The sequence below is a fragment of the Lactuca virosa genome, chromosome 4 (genome assembly GCF_052849685.1).
Source record: "Lactuca virosa cultivar CGN04683 chromosome 4, Lactuca_virosa_CGN04683_v6, whole genome shotgun sequence".
In the NCBI taxonomy this organism is placed as follows: Eukaryota; Viridiplantae; Streptophyta; class Magnoliopsida; order Asterales; family Asteraceae; genus Lactuca; species Lactuca virosa.
The window spans coordinates 44948842-44966897 of record NC_136429.1 but is presented as its reverse complement, the minus strand read 5'-3'; the positions used below and the strand labels follow the sequence as shown (position 1 = coordinate 44966897).

General features: G+C 35.1%; 1 pseudogene; it reads right to left on the bottom strand.

The window, feature by feature from the left end:
* Positions 1-700: 700 nt before the first annotated feature.
* Positions 701-14998, bottom strand: LOC145109714 (lignin-forming anionic peroxidase-like; annotated as a pseudogene).
* Between the last annotated feature and the right edge of the window lie 3058 nt (positions 14999-18056).

Below are 18056 nucleotides of genomic sequence, written 5' to 3'. Positions count from 1 at the left end.
CATTATATAGAAGCTGAAGTGGGTTGATGTTATATGCAATGATTGATGTGGGACTCCTCAAACACTATAAAAACACTACATAAAAGTTGTAGTTGGTGAAAGTTGTATGTGCTGCATAAAAGTTGTAGTTGGTGAAAGTTGTATGTAATAGGCGATGAGGAACGACTCTAGTGGTTGTCATAAAAAAATGAAAATGGGGAAAAAGGGAATAGAAAGATTAAAAGACAAGACCTCTAGTAGCAATTAATGTCCAACGATTTACCAACACTATCAAGTTGATACTTGTAATTTATTTATGTTGATTTATATACAATATATATAAAAAAATGTGTTATATATAAACTCCGGGTGTAGTGCGGTTTTTCTCAGTTTCTTATATTTACGTAACCGAACCTAAACCAAAATTTTCGATTTTTGAAAAACACAAATCCCAACCATTGGTTTATGCTTCGGTTTCGATTTTTTTCGGTTTTCAGGTTTAGTTTTACTCGCCCCTTTAAGATCCTGTTGTACTAACGGATCGCGAGAAGTATCATATAACTATATATTGCATTAAAAGTGGTTACAAATAATTAAATCTTACCCGTTGAGGATACCCATAAACTTTTATGTTTCTTTACACTTAAAAGAATAGAATAAATGAATGAAGATATGACTACAAGTACAATTTTCAGAGACAAATACAAGAACCCGGGACTAAATGAACCAGCTAGCTTAGGGAAGAGCACCACATATCCTCCTTATCACTCCTTCTTGACCCATTAATGGCCTGATCTCACTCATCTTCATCATCGCTTCTGCAAAATCCGACTTGAACTTGGAAGGATTGTTGCTATATTCAGAAACTATGCTGTCTGTGGACCCACCACTGTAAAGCACCTGATCTGATTCAAGAAGTCCCTTCTTTTGTATCAGATTCTTGAAGTAGTTGTAATCAAACGAATTCGGTGTCACCAAATTAGTGGTGCCAGATTGCCGTTTCCATCATTTACAGGCACTAGTACAAAAGCTATTTAATAGTGCGATGAGTTTTTTTTAGTGCGGTGGTAGGTCAAAACCGCATCATTAAAAAATAACAAAATATTTTTGGCATCAATAAACAAGGAAACCACGTTATTTAAAACATTTGATGGAGCGGTTTCCATGTGACCGCATTAAATTGCATTTGTTGGTGCGTTTATATAGAATCGCACCATTAAAGTTGAGTTCCCTCCTTACATTTCATTCCCGGACGATGGCTTTCCCATTCAATTTTTTCATTCACCCGCACGATTCCTTTCTTATATACATCTCATCTCATCTCTCACCCAAAGGCAGATGACGAACACAATAGATATATACCGGCGACCTCCTTCTTCAACCGACGACTTCCGTTCCGGTACAAGATTTGAAAACCCTAGCTTCGATTTTTCTTATTGTTAGTATATTCGTTATTGTTCCTATTCTTAAATAGTTTTGTTTGATGGGTTTGATTTCCAGCGACTTCGGACCGCAAACTCCTCGACCGTAAACCCTCGCACATATATATAGAATTGCTTCATTTTTCACCATTTCTCACACTTTCAACCCAAGAAACTCGATTTCTCTCTCAACTATCATCACGATTTACACGTTGATCTTCAAATAAGTAAGTGTTTCTTCCATTCATTAGTTGATACCTTGCTTATTCTAGTGAAACCCTATGATTTCATCCATGAAATCATCTCTTTTGCTTAGATCTCCAAGAACACCAAGAATACACACTAGTTCTTTAGACCGTGAATACCCAATTCAAGCTGCAAAACGTAAGTATCTTTCCGTATACTAGTTATTCTAAAGAAGCTCATAACATACACCCTTGAAAACAACTATTTCCCAAGAACATAAGAGTTTACGGCCATGAGCATCTCCCTTGGCCGTAAACTCAAGATCTTCTTAGGCCGTGAACATCATTGGTTGTAAACACCATGGCCGTGAACACCTTGTGTGGGCGTAAACCCCTTTAGAACAATCACATGTGATTGTAACACTTAAATTCAAGTGTTTCCTAGTCCCTAAAGTAGTTTCCTATCATAATTAGTTGTTATATACACTAATTATATCCATATATGTATCATTATATGCTTAATAGGATCCGTTGTGTTCAAGACTTCCCTAAAGTGTTTCCTAGTCCCTAAAGACTTCACTAATTATATCCATATATGTATCATTATATGTTATAAATAAGTGATTTTCAAATATCTTATCAAAATGGATTTCAGTTATCATCAAATCAAATAGTTTTAAATGATTGTTTCAAAATGACATCAAGTCACCCAAATAGATTTCAAAATATCAAAATTCTTTTAAATGTTTTATAAACTTATATTTTTCCCCAAAAATCATACTGGTATACATATATTTATATAAATAAGATTTAAAAGGCTTAGGACTGATAACTCACTTTGGTTCCTTTTCCTTGTTTGGATGTGGGATTATAAGCATCAATTATTTGTCCGAGTGTTATATAAATTTTACTTATATATATATATATATATATATATATATATATATATATATATATATATATATATATATATATATATATATGTATATATATATATATATATATATATATTTGTATATGTATACAAGTATAAAAGTTAATTCATTAAGTTCAATTACCCTTTGTAACATGTTGAGTAAGGGGTTACATTCATGAATACTCGTTTTCAAATCAGAAAGTACATATAAATTATAATAGGTATAATTTATGATTCACAAAACATTAATTCACGATTCAAGTATACTAGAATACATTGTTTTACAATAACAAAGATTTGAATCAAAACTATTCAAGTGTATACATTTTTCAGATACATGTTAAGAATACTAATTCAAGAACATACTATCAATCATTTATTTCAGAATGATTGGGTTTTCATAACTATTATACATGCAACATTTATATGCTTTTATGAGACAAGTAGTTCAGGTTGTTTAATTCATTTTAAACAACATAGTTAAAGTCCTGACATTATAACCAGAATCTCCAGCAGGGGATCGAAACAATGTGTGTATAGATCTATATTGGGATTGACAACCCCGCACTCGGACTGCTAGCTACAGTCAGGCATACACGCCTGTGAGTGACAAATTGTTATCAACATGTTTTCAGCGCACTCATAGCGTTGGGTCAGGTTATCTAATCAATATGGTTATAATAACTCATTAAAAGATATTATCAATACGTTATTGTATAATTAACTAAACTTAAGTACATTTTCAAAGTACTAGCTTACAAGATACAGTTTACAATAACAGTTGATGAAATCAGACATACTCTCATATACAAGTTTACAAAAAGATTACAAACACAAAACATTGGTTTACAATTAGAACAGTTTTATGTAACTAAAACTACTTTTCATATACAGCTGAAAATATAAGATTTTCTGGAAACAGTTTACATATTCAAGAAAAAGAAAACATTCTTTCAAACATAAATACTTATGCACTCACTCAACTTTATGTTGATACTCTCTTTTCAAATTACTTGTATTCTCAGGGAACCAGTAGACAGGTATACCCCAAGCTTTTGAGAAGATGGAGCTATTTATGTCTTGTCTTCTTCTTTTTGTATAACTATTTAGTTTCAGAATACAATGTTGAAACACATGTAAATATTTATACTTTTTAAATACAGTGGTTGTTTGTACTCTGATTACTATAATGCATGTGTTGTGATACTACAAATGAAGTCCTCCACCCCCGGACGTTTCCGCCGTCTGGTTTGGGGGTGTGACAGATTGGTATCAGAGCATTGTTTATAGTGAACTCAGTATATTAATCCATAAAAGATATACAGACTATAAATACATTTGGGGCTGAGAGCTCTGACTATAAGTATACTTTTTTAAAAAAAAAATTTAAGTATTTTTACAAGTAGTATACTAACACTCAAGTACAGTATCACAATCATAATAAGTTAAAAGTATTTGGATGTTGAACATTACAGTCAAACCTGGGTAGTTATGTAATCATATCTGGGATTAATATAGCTTGATCAACTATATTGATTTGAGATATGACCAACATGTGTTTGGGAGTGATAGTGGTGTTGTAGCATGTCTAAAACTTACCAACCATACATATTCAGAAGAACTCTAGAACAGAACATAAAGATTAAAATACTATAGGGGTATTTTAGGCACTATATACTAAAAATAAACAGATGAAAACAATAAAACAATTAAGGGTAGAACTATAAATATTAAGGGTATATTACAATTATATATAATTAAAGTGATATAGACTTAGAGTATGTGATTTAGCTTCATTTCCTGTTCCTTGTTTGGTTGTGGATTTAGAGCCGGGTCATTTAATCGAAGGTCGGTTATACTTAAGTTATATATAATTAGTATACACTTTATAGTTATAGTAATACCTAGAACAAGTCATACAGAATACATTATTTATTAAGTGTAGGTCTCTCTCGTAGAAACTTATACCCTTAATCAATCATTACTAACTATATTCTATATCTCTTATCCCTATTCTCGCTTAGATAACAATGGCTGAATTTCACTTACCCGGAGACCCGTACTTTCCCGGTCAAGAACAAGATGCAGAGCCAGAAGAAAATCACGAAATTCCCTTAGATGATGATTTTGCAGAAAATTTTCCTGAAGAAAATGATTCCGAATCAGAAGCATATAATCCTCCACCAATAGCCTAAAATCCTAACCCTCGTCCGGCTTTCCAAGGCCCAACGCCTCTGTGGGTAGAAAGCTTGGAAACATGGAGTCAAGAGCAGGGTCAACCCATGCCATACAACGGAGACAGAAGCTTCTACAACCTGAGCGAAGGAGGCTCAGCAAACAGAGTCCTGCCAATTCTAGTCCGTAGGGTTGCTCGAAATGAAATTCAGGGTAGGACATCCATCAACCGAATCAGGGAAGTTGATGCCAATGCGAGAGTTAATACAGTTTGCATTCGTCGTCTTGAATATGCTCGTGAGAGAACTACAAGGGACAATGAGTCTCTACTGCAAGAATTAGCTGAAACTCGAGCTGAAGTCATAGAACTCCGAGCACGTTTGACGGTGTATGAAAGACATCTACTTGCTATGGAGCGCCAACTGGCTGAGTTGAGGTTTCGTCCAAGTTATACCCATCGCCAGTAGGAGATGCTCTACTTGTTTCCTATTCACTCTTTTGGTTGTAGTTAAGTCTACGGATAAGTTCTAGCGTTATTTTTCATGTTTTTCAGTAAGACCAAGAAAATTTTAATTTTCGGTTGGTCTGTATGATGTCGATGTTTTCCTAGAATTTGGTGTATTGTAGACCTGTTTAAGGTCAAGTTTTTCAAGAACTTTATGTATTCAATATGCCAATTTAATCGACATGCAATTTCATGATATTTGAAAAATAACCATTCAAATTCATATCATTCTGTTATAAGTTATACTTATCGTAGACTTCTATTTCCAATTCATTACGGGATTCATGTTGAACTATATGTTTTAGTTCAGAGATATCAAAATTTATATTCACTCTTGATATCTTACCATTCTATTATCTTTTGAGTTTTATAGAAAAAGATGCCTCCTCGTAGAAATCCAAGACATAACACTGTTAATGAAGCACCAGTGCCACCTCCGCCACCACCTCCTCAGTTTGACCCCGCTATGTTGCAAGCGGCGGTCACGGCAGCTATAGCTGCTGCCATGTCTCATATTAATACTTCTGGTGCTAGTGGGTCGGGAGCTGGTGCAAATCCTTCTAACCATGGCGAGAGTCATGGGCACTTGCGAGAGTGCACTTATAAAGATTTTTCCAATGCCAAACCCAGGACCTTTAATGGAACTGGAGGAGTTATGGCATTAAGACAGTGGATAGAAAAGACAGAAGCAATTTTCGAAATTTGCTCCTGTCTTGAGAGCAGCAAGGTCAAATTCGCTGCTTGTACTTTTTCAGATAGAGCATTAACGTGGTGGAATGGCCATGTTAAGTCACTTACTCTTGTAGTGGCTAACTTGATAAGCTGGGAGAACTTCAAAGCCATGCTTATGCGGGAATACTGTCCGCTAGGAGAAGTTCAGAAACTCGAGAAGGAGCTCTGGGGTCTTACAATGGTTGATTCTGACATATCAACCTATACTAGTAGATTCTGTGATCTAGCAATTCTTTTCCCGGATATGGTTGCTCTGGAGAGCAAGAAGATTGAGAGATATATTTGGGGACTGTCGCCCCAAATTCAGTCAAGTGTCTTAGCTTCGAGGCCTGTTACTTTTGACAGTGCCAAGGAACTGGCACAATCTCTTATCGACCACGGAACCCGTCAAAACTCAGTGGTTGCTGCACCAGAACAACCAAATGGAAACAACAACAACAACAAGTAGAAGGGTAGGAACAAGAGGAAGGGCAAGTTCCCACAGGATTCCTCAAAGAAGCAACAGCTAGTTACAGTCAATGTTGCTACTGTACCTGCTGCTGTTCCTATTAACCCAGTACCAGCCAAGCCTTATGCTGGTAATCTCCCCAAGTGCAATTTTCACCATAATGGAAATTGTCGAGAAATGCAGTGTCGTAACTGCAACAGAAAAGGGCACGCTGCCCGATTCTGTAGAACACCACCCCAACCACTTAACCAAGTACCTGCTGCTGGAGTAGGTCAAGCATGCTACCAGTGTGGTGAAGTGGGGCATTTCAAGAAAGACTGTCCTAAAGATGGAAATGTCGGTGGAGTTGGGAGAATTTTAGCCTTGGGTCATGAAGAAGCGGTGGCAAACCCTGCCATAGTCACGGGTACGTTCCTTCTCAACAACACTTATGCATGCATTTTATTTGATTGTGGTGCTGAGAAGAGATTTGTGAGCCATAATTTCAAACACTTGCTAAATCAAAACTCCCAACCATTAAAAGAAACATTCACAGTCGAAATGGCTAACGGGAAATCTGAATCCACCAATGATATATACATAGGATGTACTCTTACCTTGAATAACTTTTCGTTCCCAATAGACCTTATGCCGGTCTCTATCAAAAGTTTTGACGTCATAATAGGTATGGATTGGTTGTGTCCTAACCATGCTGACATCCTATGCCATGAAAGAGTCGTTCGTCTAAACTTGCCAACTAACGAAACCCTTATTATTTACTGCGACAAACCCGAAACGAACCTCCAGATCATTTCTTGCATCAAGGCACAGAAGTACCTTCGCAAAGAGTACTGTGCTTTCTTAGCTCGCGTGGTAGACAAAAAGCAAGAAGTAAAAGACATAGCAAACATTCCTGTAGTCTGCAACTTTCCCGACATATTTCCTGATGATCTTCCAGGAGTGCCTCCCGAACGACAAGTAGAATTCCGAATCGACTTAATTCCAGGGGCTACCCCTGTAGCCAAATCTCCCTACCGTCTTGCACCTTCTGAATTGCAGGAATTATCCAGCCAGCTTAACGAACTCCTTAGCAAAGGTTTTATAAGACCAAGCTTCTCACCCTGGGGAGCACCGGTTTTGTTCGTGAAGAAGAAGGATGGATCTTTCCGCATGTGCATTGATTACCGCGAGCTGAATAAACTTACTATTAAGAATCGATATCCTCTGCCTCGCGTTGACGATTTGTTCGACCAACTTCAAGGAGCGAGCTACTTCTCCAAAATAGACTTAAGATCTGGGTATCACCAGTTATGAATTTTGGAGAATGACATTAACAAAACCGCGTTCAGAACTCGTTATGGTCATTATGAGTTCGTAGTGATGCCATTCGGATTGACGAATGCACCTGCTGTGTTCATGGATTTAATGAACAGAGTGTGTCGTCCTTTCTTGGAAAAATTCGTCATAGTCTTCATTGACGATATTCTTATCTACTCAAGAAACGAAGAGGATCATGGCCAACACCTTCGTCAAGTTTTGCAAACTCTTAGAACAGAGAAACTCTATGCGAAGTTTTCAAAATGTGAATTTTGGATCAGGAAGGTTGAATTCCTAGGTCACGTGGTCAGTTCTGATGGAATACACGTTGACCCTTCCAAAATTAAGGCAATTGAAAACTGGTCAGCACCCAAAACACCTACAGAAATTCGTCAATTCTTAGGTCTTGCTGGCTATTATCGCAGGTTTATCCAGAATTTCTCTCGAATAGCTAAACCTCTTACCACCCTGACGCAAAAGGGAGTAAATTTTAGCTGGGGAGAAAAGCAAGAAACAACGTTCCAAACGCTGAAGCGAGCCTTGTGTAGTGCACCAATCCTATCTCTTCCTGAAGGGACAGAGAATTTCGTAGTGTACTGCGATGCTTCTAATCAAGGGCTTGGATGTGTTCTTATGCAAAGAGGAAAGGTGATATCTTATGCCTCAAGACAGCTAAAGACACATGAAGTCAATTATTCAACACATGACCTTGAACTAGGAGCAGTAGTATTTGCTCTGAAGATCTGGAGACATTACTTGTATGGCACGAAATGCACAGTATTCATGGACCATAAAAGTCAGCATATCTTCAATCAGAAAGAGCTGAACATGAGACAACGATGATGGGTAGAGCTACTGAACGACTACGATTGTCAGATTATTTATCACCCTAGTAAAGCTAATGTAGTAGCTGACGCCCTTAGCAGAAAAGAATACTCGAGACGCCGAGTAAAGTCGTTGACCATGACAATCCATTCACATCTGTCCACACAGATCAGAGAGGCTCAACTTGAGGCCTTAAAACCTGAAAACGTGGCAGGTGAAGTTTTGAGAGGAATGGATAAGAATTTCAAAGTCAGGGATGATGGAGTCTATTGTTTTATGAATCAGATCTGGACACCTAAGTTTGGTGGTTACAAAGACGTAGTCATGAATGAAGCCCACAAAACCAAATACTCCATTCATCCAGGTTCAGACAAGATGTATCTGGACCTCAAGAAACTATACTGGTGGCCAAACATGAAGGCTGAAATTGCTACCTTTGTGGGCAAGTGTCTTACTTGTGCCAAAGTAAAGGTAGAATACCAGAAACCTTCAGGTTTATTGCAACAACCTGAAATACCTGAATGGAAGTGGGAGCGGATTACTATGGATTTCATAACCAAGTTACCCAAGACATCGGGTGGTTATGATACTATTTGGGTAATCGTTGATAGATTAACCAAATCTGCACACTTCTTACCAATCAAAGAAACAGACAAGATGGAGAAGCTAACAAGAACTTACCTTAAGGAAATCGTTAGACTGCATGGTGTGCCAATATCTATTATTTCTGATCGAGATAGTAGATTCACTTCTCGTTTCTGGCAGTCTTTACAAAAATCTTTGGGAACTAGGTTGGACATGAGTACAACCTACCATCCACAAACTGACGGACAAAGTGAGAGGACGATTCAAACTTTAGAAGATATGTTGCGAGCTTGCGTGATAGACTTTGGTAAGGCATAGGATGCTCATTTACCCCTTGTCGAATTCTCTTACAACAATAGTTATCACACTAGCATAAAGGCTGCTCCTTTCGAAGCTCTCTATGGCCGCAAGTGCAGATCACCGCTGTGCTGGGCTGAAGTGGGTGATACGCAGCTAGCTAGAAGCCAAGTTCCTGACAGTACTCTCACTGGTCCGGAAATCATTCACGAAACCACAGAGAAAATCGTGCAAATCCGGGAGCGACTTAAAGCTTCTAGAGATAGACAGAAAAGCTACGCTGACAAAAGAAGAAAACCTTTGGAATTCCAGGTTGGTGACCGCGTCATGTTAAAGGTCTCACCTTGGAAGGGCATGATACGCTTTGGAAAGCGTGACAAGTTGAATCCAAGGTATATAGTACCATTCGAGATTCTTGCTAGAATTGGTCCCGTAGCTTACAAACTCCGATTACCTCAAGAACTAAGTAACATACATCCTATTTTCCACATCTCAAACTTGAAAAAGTGTCTATCCGACGAGACTCTTGTTATTCCACTCGACGAGATCGAGATCGACGAGATCGAGATCGACGAGAGCCTCAACTTCGTGGAAGAACCTGTAGAGATCATGGAATGAGAGGTCAAGCAAACAAAGCAAAGCCGTATTCCTATAGTGAAGGTTCGCTGGAATGCCAAGCGAGGACCTGAATTCGGGAGCGTGAGGATCAAATGAAATTGAAATATCCTCATCTTTTTGCTTAGTTATTTGTAATAGTTTAATTGCTTAAACTCTAATTTCGGGACGAAATTCTCTCTAACGGGGGGATAATGTGACAACCCGAAATTTTTGTCTTGTACTGTTATTCAAATCAATTAAAGTTAGACTCGTTTCTGCTACCTTTTAGCATTATATTGAGTCAAACTGAGTGTTCTAAACCTAGTATCTTCATGTTAGAGTTTAGATTTGGGTTCCGCGAGTTCACCCGACACAAAATAAGGCCTAACACTCCAACATAAGGAGTGTACGGCCGTACACTTGGGTGTGCGGCCGCACACCCCTCTTCTGGCAGCACACTCACGACCATAAAAGTAGACATGGCCTTCATTCAATCCTTTCACTCTTCTAGACTAGAACTCGCTTTCTCTCAAGTATCATCCATATTTTCTCTTCAAATCTTCAAATCAAGTAAGTATTGCTTCCTTGAATCGTTAATACAAGACCTTAATTAGCCATTCCCTTTGATTTGATCCATGAGAACGCCTAATTGGTGTTAAATCTTCAAAAACACCAAGAACACACACTACCTTTTTGGACTTTAACTACACTTTTAAGCCTCTAAATCGGGTATACACTTGAAATAGCTTGATATAAGCTAAGGACCCTTGAAGTTATACATGAAAAACACCATTTCGTATGATCTTCAAGTGTGTACGGCAGCACACACCATGTGTACGGCCGCACACACCAAGTGTAACCGCACACACACCTTTTTAAAGGCCTAAAATAGCAACAAACTCCCCATCCGACTAAGTAATGGTCAAAACACCTTCCCTAGAACATTCCTAAGGCTTGGAAACAAGTTTTTGACACACTTCATAGGGAGTGTGCGGCCGCACATACACTTGGCCGCACACACCTAGCCGCACACCCAATGGGCAGCACACCAGGTGGCCGCACACGCTCCTGTACGGTCGTACACCCATTTCAGACGACTTTTGATACTTCTAACACTTGAGTCTAAGTGTTTTCTAGACCCTAGGGTGTTTTCCTTTCATTATTAGTTGTATAAAGACTAATTATATACATATATGTACCAATATATGCTTATAAGGATCCGTTGTGCTCAAGTCTTCACTTGGCACTTAACATCCTTCACCAATCTTACGTTTGAGTAACTCACTGCAGGTGAGTTCATACCCTCGCATTTTCATAGTTTTTACTGTTTTAAGGGGGGAAATACAAGTCTAACACAAAGTTTTTGTGTTATAAACAAGTGATTTCAAACATTTTATCAAAATGAATTTCAGTTATCATTAAATCAAATGGTTTTCAATGATTGTTTCAAAAAGACATCAAGTCACCAAAATGAATTTCAAAATATCAAACTTCTTTTAAATGTTTTATAAACTTATATTTTTCCTCAAAAATCATACTAGTTTGCATATATTTATATAAATAGAATTTAAAAGATTTAGGACTAATAACTCACTTTAATTCCTTTTCCTTGTTTGGATGTGGGATTACAAGTATAAGTTGTTTGTCCGAGTGTCATTTAAATTTTACTTATATAATTGTATATGTATACAAGTATAAAAGTTTATTCATTTAGTTTCAATTACCCTTTGTAACATGCTGAGCAAATGGTTACATTCATGAATACTCCTTATCAAATCAGAAAGTACATATAAATTATAATAGGTATAATTTATGATTCAAAGAACATTAATTCACGATTCAAGTATACTAGATTTCATTATTTTACAAGAACAAAGATTGATTCAAAACTATTCAAGGATATACATTCTTTCAGATACATGTTAAAAGTACTAATTCAAGAGCATACTATCAATCATTTACTTCAGAATAATTGGGTTTTCATAACTAATATACATGTAACGTTTATATGCTTTTATGAGTCAAGTAGTACAGGTTGTTTAATTCATTTTAAACAATATAGTAAAGTCCTGACATTATAACCAGAATCTCCAGCCGGGGATCGAAACAATGTGTGTATAGATCTATATTGGGATTGACAACCCCGCACTCGGACTGCTAGCTACAGTCAGACATACACGCCTGTGAGTGACAAATTGTTATCAACATGTTTTCAGTGCACTCATAGCGCTGGGTCAGGCCATCTAGTCAGTATGGTTATAATAACTCATTAAAAGATATTAACAATACGTTAGTGTATAATTAACTAAGCTTATGTACTATTCCAAAGTACTAGTTTACAAGATACAGTTTACAGTATTACATTACAGTTTACAATAACAGTTGATGAATTCAGATATACTCTCAGATACTCGTTTACAAAAGGATTACAAATACATAACATTGATTTACAAATAGAACAGTTTAATGTAACTAAAACTACTTTTCACATACAACAGAAAATATAGGATTTTCTGGAAACAGTTTACATATTCAAGAAAACAGAAAACATTCTTTCAAAACATAAATACTTATGCACTCACTCAACTTTATGTTGATACTCTATTTTCAAATTACTTGTATTCTCAGGGAACCAGTAGACAGGTACACCCCGAGCTTTTGAGAAGATGGAGTTGTTTATGTCTTGTCTTCTTCTTTTGTACAAACTTTTTAGTTACTGTATACATTAGTGAAACTCATGTAAATATTTATACTTTTTAAATAAAATGGTTGTTTGTACTTTGATTACTATTATACATGTGTTGTGATACTACAAATGAAGTCCTCCACCCCCGGACGTTTCCGCCGTCTGGTTTGGGGGTGTGACGTTACCCCAATCCTTTCATCTTATGCATCTTCACCTCATCAATGCTTGAACGTCTTTTTAGTATCGGCTTTAACTTTTTTTTCACTATTCGTCACTTCCATCTTTTTTGTATTAATTTCAATTTTGTTTTTATTTTTGAAGAAATTCATGGTTTGGAGTGGTCATCGAGATAGGGAACACCAAGAATCGACACAACACAGGTAGGGTTTTTTGTTGATTGGTTAAGTAGCTTCTAAAATTTAATTTTTCTCATGTTTGTACTACATACCTTGACCTTTTCCGTTTATGAAGCTTTGTTATTTTTTTTTATTATCTAATTTTGACTTTTGGATTAGTTTCTACAAATACCAACTGAAGCTCAATGAAAGGGTAATTCTATAAATCACATTGCGGTGAGATTTTACTCTTTTGTATATAACTTAAACAAATTTTTTTTATGTTAAAGTCTCTTTTTTTAAAGGTGTGTATACTATCTGCATAATCATAGTGCCTGAGCATAACTCAACTATTTGTTCAATAGAAGTGGAAAGCTTAAGATACTGTCCTGATGTTTTCACCCTAAAAGATTTAGAAGCTTTGTATCCAACTATTGGATGTTTCTAATAACATAACGTTCTCAAGTTCTCTGTTATTCAAAAACTATGTACTTTGTATGTTTTTAAACACTTTTTTTTCTAACAATTAAATCTGCATACTCATTACAGGAAAAAGTCTGCAGATTGAACTTGAAATCAATATCAAGTTAAGGCATGACTTTCTTTTCTTTATTGTATCTCATTTTGGTTGGGTATGCTTGTGTTTTCATACCAAAGAATTAATTGAATTTAAAATGTTTTCTTTTGACCTTTTATAATGAGTTTTAGCTACTTTAAGCCCTCTATTTGGAAAGATGATCACAACGACCCAATCCTGCCATATCTATCCAGATTTGTTGACAATTTCGGCGGTTGGACCGATTAAGTCGAGGGAGCTGGTAGAGAATGGCTTTCATGCATAGTATTGTCGAGTCTTAGAAAATCTAGAAGTACAATGTATTTTACTTCTACTGTTCAATTGTAAATTTTTTAATGGATATTTTATGTTATTTTGGTGACCGTATATTAGTAAATAGAATCAGAATGTGAAAGTTTTGTTTGAGGGGTATGAACTTGTTAAACCTGATGATTTCTTAAAGAAGTCAATATTTTGGAAATATAGCATTAAGTTGCATTAAATTGATACATTTAACTCAAAAGCATAATATTGCATTTATTGGCTGTTTCATTTAATAGTTTAAAGATGCGGTTTGTTTTTTATGGTGCGAATTAACTGGTATAACCTTTTGTTTTTTGGAGCGGTTTCATCATTTTTTGGTGCGGTTTTATAACCGCATCATTAAATGGGGTTGTTTTTTGATGCTATATCTTTTGATGCGGTTCAATAACCGCCCTATTTAATCATTTCCACCGCATTATTAAATGCTTTCTCTACCAGTGAGGGCAACCACGTCTACGTGTGCTAGCAAATCCGGCATCAATATCTGATCCATTGCTGTATATTCTGTCACGAAACAAGAAGCATTGAGCTTGTCCAATTGTATGAGCTCCTGATAAAGCAACCATGTCCCTGGCGCTAAGTCCGTTATCTTTAAAGGTGGAAATAAGTGAATCAAGAGGAGCTTTAAAGCTAGGAAGACTGGTCTCCGCTAGAACAAAGCTAGCGGTGGTGGAATAATCTCTTCTTCCGAGCTTCACCGACCACGACGGACCACCAACCATTTCTGATGCATCACGGGCGGCCACCGTCAGTATGTCTGCGCAAGATACAACTCCGGGACATAGTTTCTCCACCTCAGATTTTGCAGCGTCTATCACTTCGTAGCCTCTTACAGAACCCTTATTAGGCAACGCATTCCTTTCTCCTACTATCGAAGGCCCATCCTCCAACAAGATTGATGCGTCACAACCTTGAACGAAGCAGTCGTGGAAATGGAGGCGAAGGAGGGAAGCTGCCATGCGACGTTCACGAGAGATGGCTGTTCTGATGGTGGTTCGAATTGTGCGGAGTGCAGTGGGACATGTAGCGTCGTAGAAGGTAGGAGATAACTGTGCGTTGCAGGGTGTGTTGTTTGTAACAGAGAGAAAGAGCAAGAAGAAGATTGCTGGAATTATGTCGAGAATCCATTTGAGAGATTATTTTATTAAATTTATGTAATCCGGTTGAAAGTTGGTGAGAATGTGAGATGAATCGAAAAGAAAAGAACGTATCAGAGATTTATAGGGTTGAGTATATAGAGACCGCGTGGTAAAGCTGTCCTTGTTTGATCAACAGAAGAATCATAGGGAGATGGGCTGATTTTGTTCACTTGCTGGTAGATGCATGGAAGATTGGAAGAAGGGTGATTTGACTTTTTCATAAGTCAATAAATCAACTAAATTAAAAGGGTTAAGTGAATCTATTTATTTTTGTTGTTAATGTTTACGAAGATTTATGAATTTAAAAATTCAAGTAAAAATTTAATATTATACAATATCCACAATAAATTAAACTCTAGTGGTTCAATAAGCTATACAATAATTCAAAGAACTATCATATAAATATTCTGATTGTATATTGAAATCTATCATTTTTTCTATAATACATTAAATTTACAAAGTTTAATATATTGTGATATTACTATTATTTTTTATAATGCATTAAATTTTACATTTTATAAAGTTTATTCGTTCCACACTCATGACTTGCTTCTTACATAATTTAAGATAGAACTGATATTACATAAAACTTAATTCAATAACTTAAAATTGATATATTTAAATTAAAATACATTAATTAATAAAATTTATTCGGTTATTTCTTCAAGTATGAGTCTTGTAATAGATTAAAAGCAAAATTTTAATCATTCTATGATAACTTCGTCAAATATGAGTCATGTAATAGTGTACTGGTTATCTTTTTATCAAGATATTATATATTTCTTTTGAACTCTACGAATAATTTTGTATAACGTTTCATTTATTAATTGTTAAAACTTTAAATTATTGATATTGATTTATTAAATTATTTTACTCTAAAATAAATGTTACCTCATTTATTTTACTCTTCATGAGTATATTCAGTAGATTCAAAAATAGTAATAAGCAGGTGATTAAAAATCAGTTAATAGAAGAATATGAAGTCCCAAAGAATTTAGACCTTCTTAATAAATGGACAATTCCTAGTATCAACCCTAAATTTATATATGAATTAGGAACTTTTGAAGAATTAGGTTTTATCCAAACTGTTAAAACTACAGAAGAAAATTTAACTATGAATGAAGATGACATGACAGTTCAGTTAATAACTCCACAAGACATAAATAGATATAAACATATTTATAATTATTTGCATATTGGTTTGGTGCAAATTGCTTTTAAACCATTAACACTACAGGGATTACCTGAAAGTTTTTTAGCAGTTCTTAGGGATGCTAGAAATAAAAATTGGAAACAATCTTTAATGGGTATAATAGAATCTAGCTTGTCTCAAGCCTTAACATTAAACGTCAAAACTCATGGCTATAATTATTTACCAGGATCAGAAGTAATATGTATATGTTATCGTATATATTATAAACCATTAAAAACTATGAATCCTAAATGTAAGATAGTTAATAAACCTATAAATGAGACAATTTTAATAGAAAGTAATTTTGATGTGTCAAAAATTACAACTAGAAAAGCTATAAAATGGGAGGAAATAAAATTTCCCCAACACTGGATTTTAGAAAATAATATACCACCTACACCTTTAATAAATAATAATATAGAAAGTATTATACAAACTTCTGATGGCGTTGTTACTATTGAGTTTAACAAAGAAATAGAGCATAATAACGACCTAATAAAACGAACAAGATCTGCAAGATCTTCACATTTATACATATCACCACTAGATTATAACGTAGAAATTCCCTCTACTCGTGCTTCTGTTGATAATAGAAAGATAAACAATTTAAATATACATGATGATATTGTGTATGAAGCGGAGGCATCTACTCCTTCTGAAATGAATTTTACAGTTTAATGGATTTAAAAGAAAAAATAGATTTTAGTCCTGGTTCTCAGGCAAGAAAAATTATTTCAGAAGAATTTTATTCGAATAAATGGATATTTTTTAAAGAATGGTTATTTAAAAATTATTCTAAAGAAGAATTACAAGAAATACAAAATAGATTTTATGAATATTTATCCTCTATAAATCAAATTATACATTTTATTCCTTGGTTTGCTCATACTTTTTTACATAATATTCACAACATAGAAAGAGATTATACTCTATCGGGAGACAAAATAATAACAAGTATATTTCCACCACAAGTCCCTTTTACCATTACAAATAACAATGTTACTATAAAATTTTCGGCTTACCAAAAACTTTTTGAAGAAAAGACTCTTACAATAGATGTTAATCATATTAATAGTATGATTCAACAATTAAATTTCCATAATTTATATTCCATAATATTAGGAGAACAGTTAATGGACTTACATAAAAAATTAGAAAATATAAATTCACCCATTAACAATAAAGATATAATAATACAGAAAAAAGATAAAAAACAACAAATAAATGCTACTATTCAACCCCCACCAAATATTACTGGTTATAAACTTAAAAATTATAATTATATGCTAGATATTCTGCAAGAACAAATGAAGAAATTACAAATTAATACTATAAATAAAGACTCAAATAATGATTCAGATAATACTCAGATAAACAAAATTAACAATTATGATAGCAAATTTGCTAGAAAACCTGTTCAAAGATTATATTATTATCCAAGACCGAGCCCCCAAGATGTCCTACATGAGGAACAAGAATATGAAATTAATAATAGTTATAGTGGTAAAAATGTTTACGAATGGAATTTAGATGGTTATACTGAAAGACAAATATATAACATGATTCATAGAATGTTAATGTATAGTACAATTGCTAAAAATACAGGAAATAGTGATAAACAAGTGGCTAATATGTTAATTGCCGGATTTACTGGCCAATTAAAAGGCTGGTGGGACAATTATGTGGATGAAAAAACACAACAAGCTATTCTTAATACAGTTAAAACAGAAAATGGAATAACCACTCCTAATGTAGTTTATACTCTAACTTGTACCATAATAGAACATTTTACAGGAAGATGGTCAGATAATTCTGAAAATATCCGTACTCTATTAAATGGACTATTTTGTAAAACTCTTACAT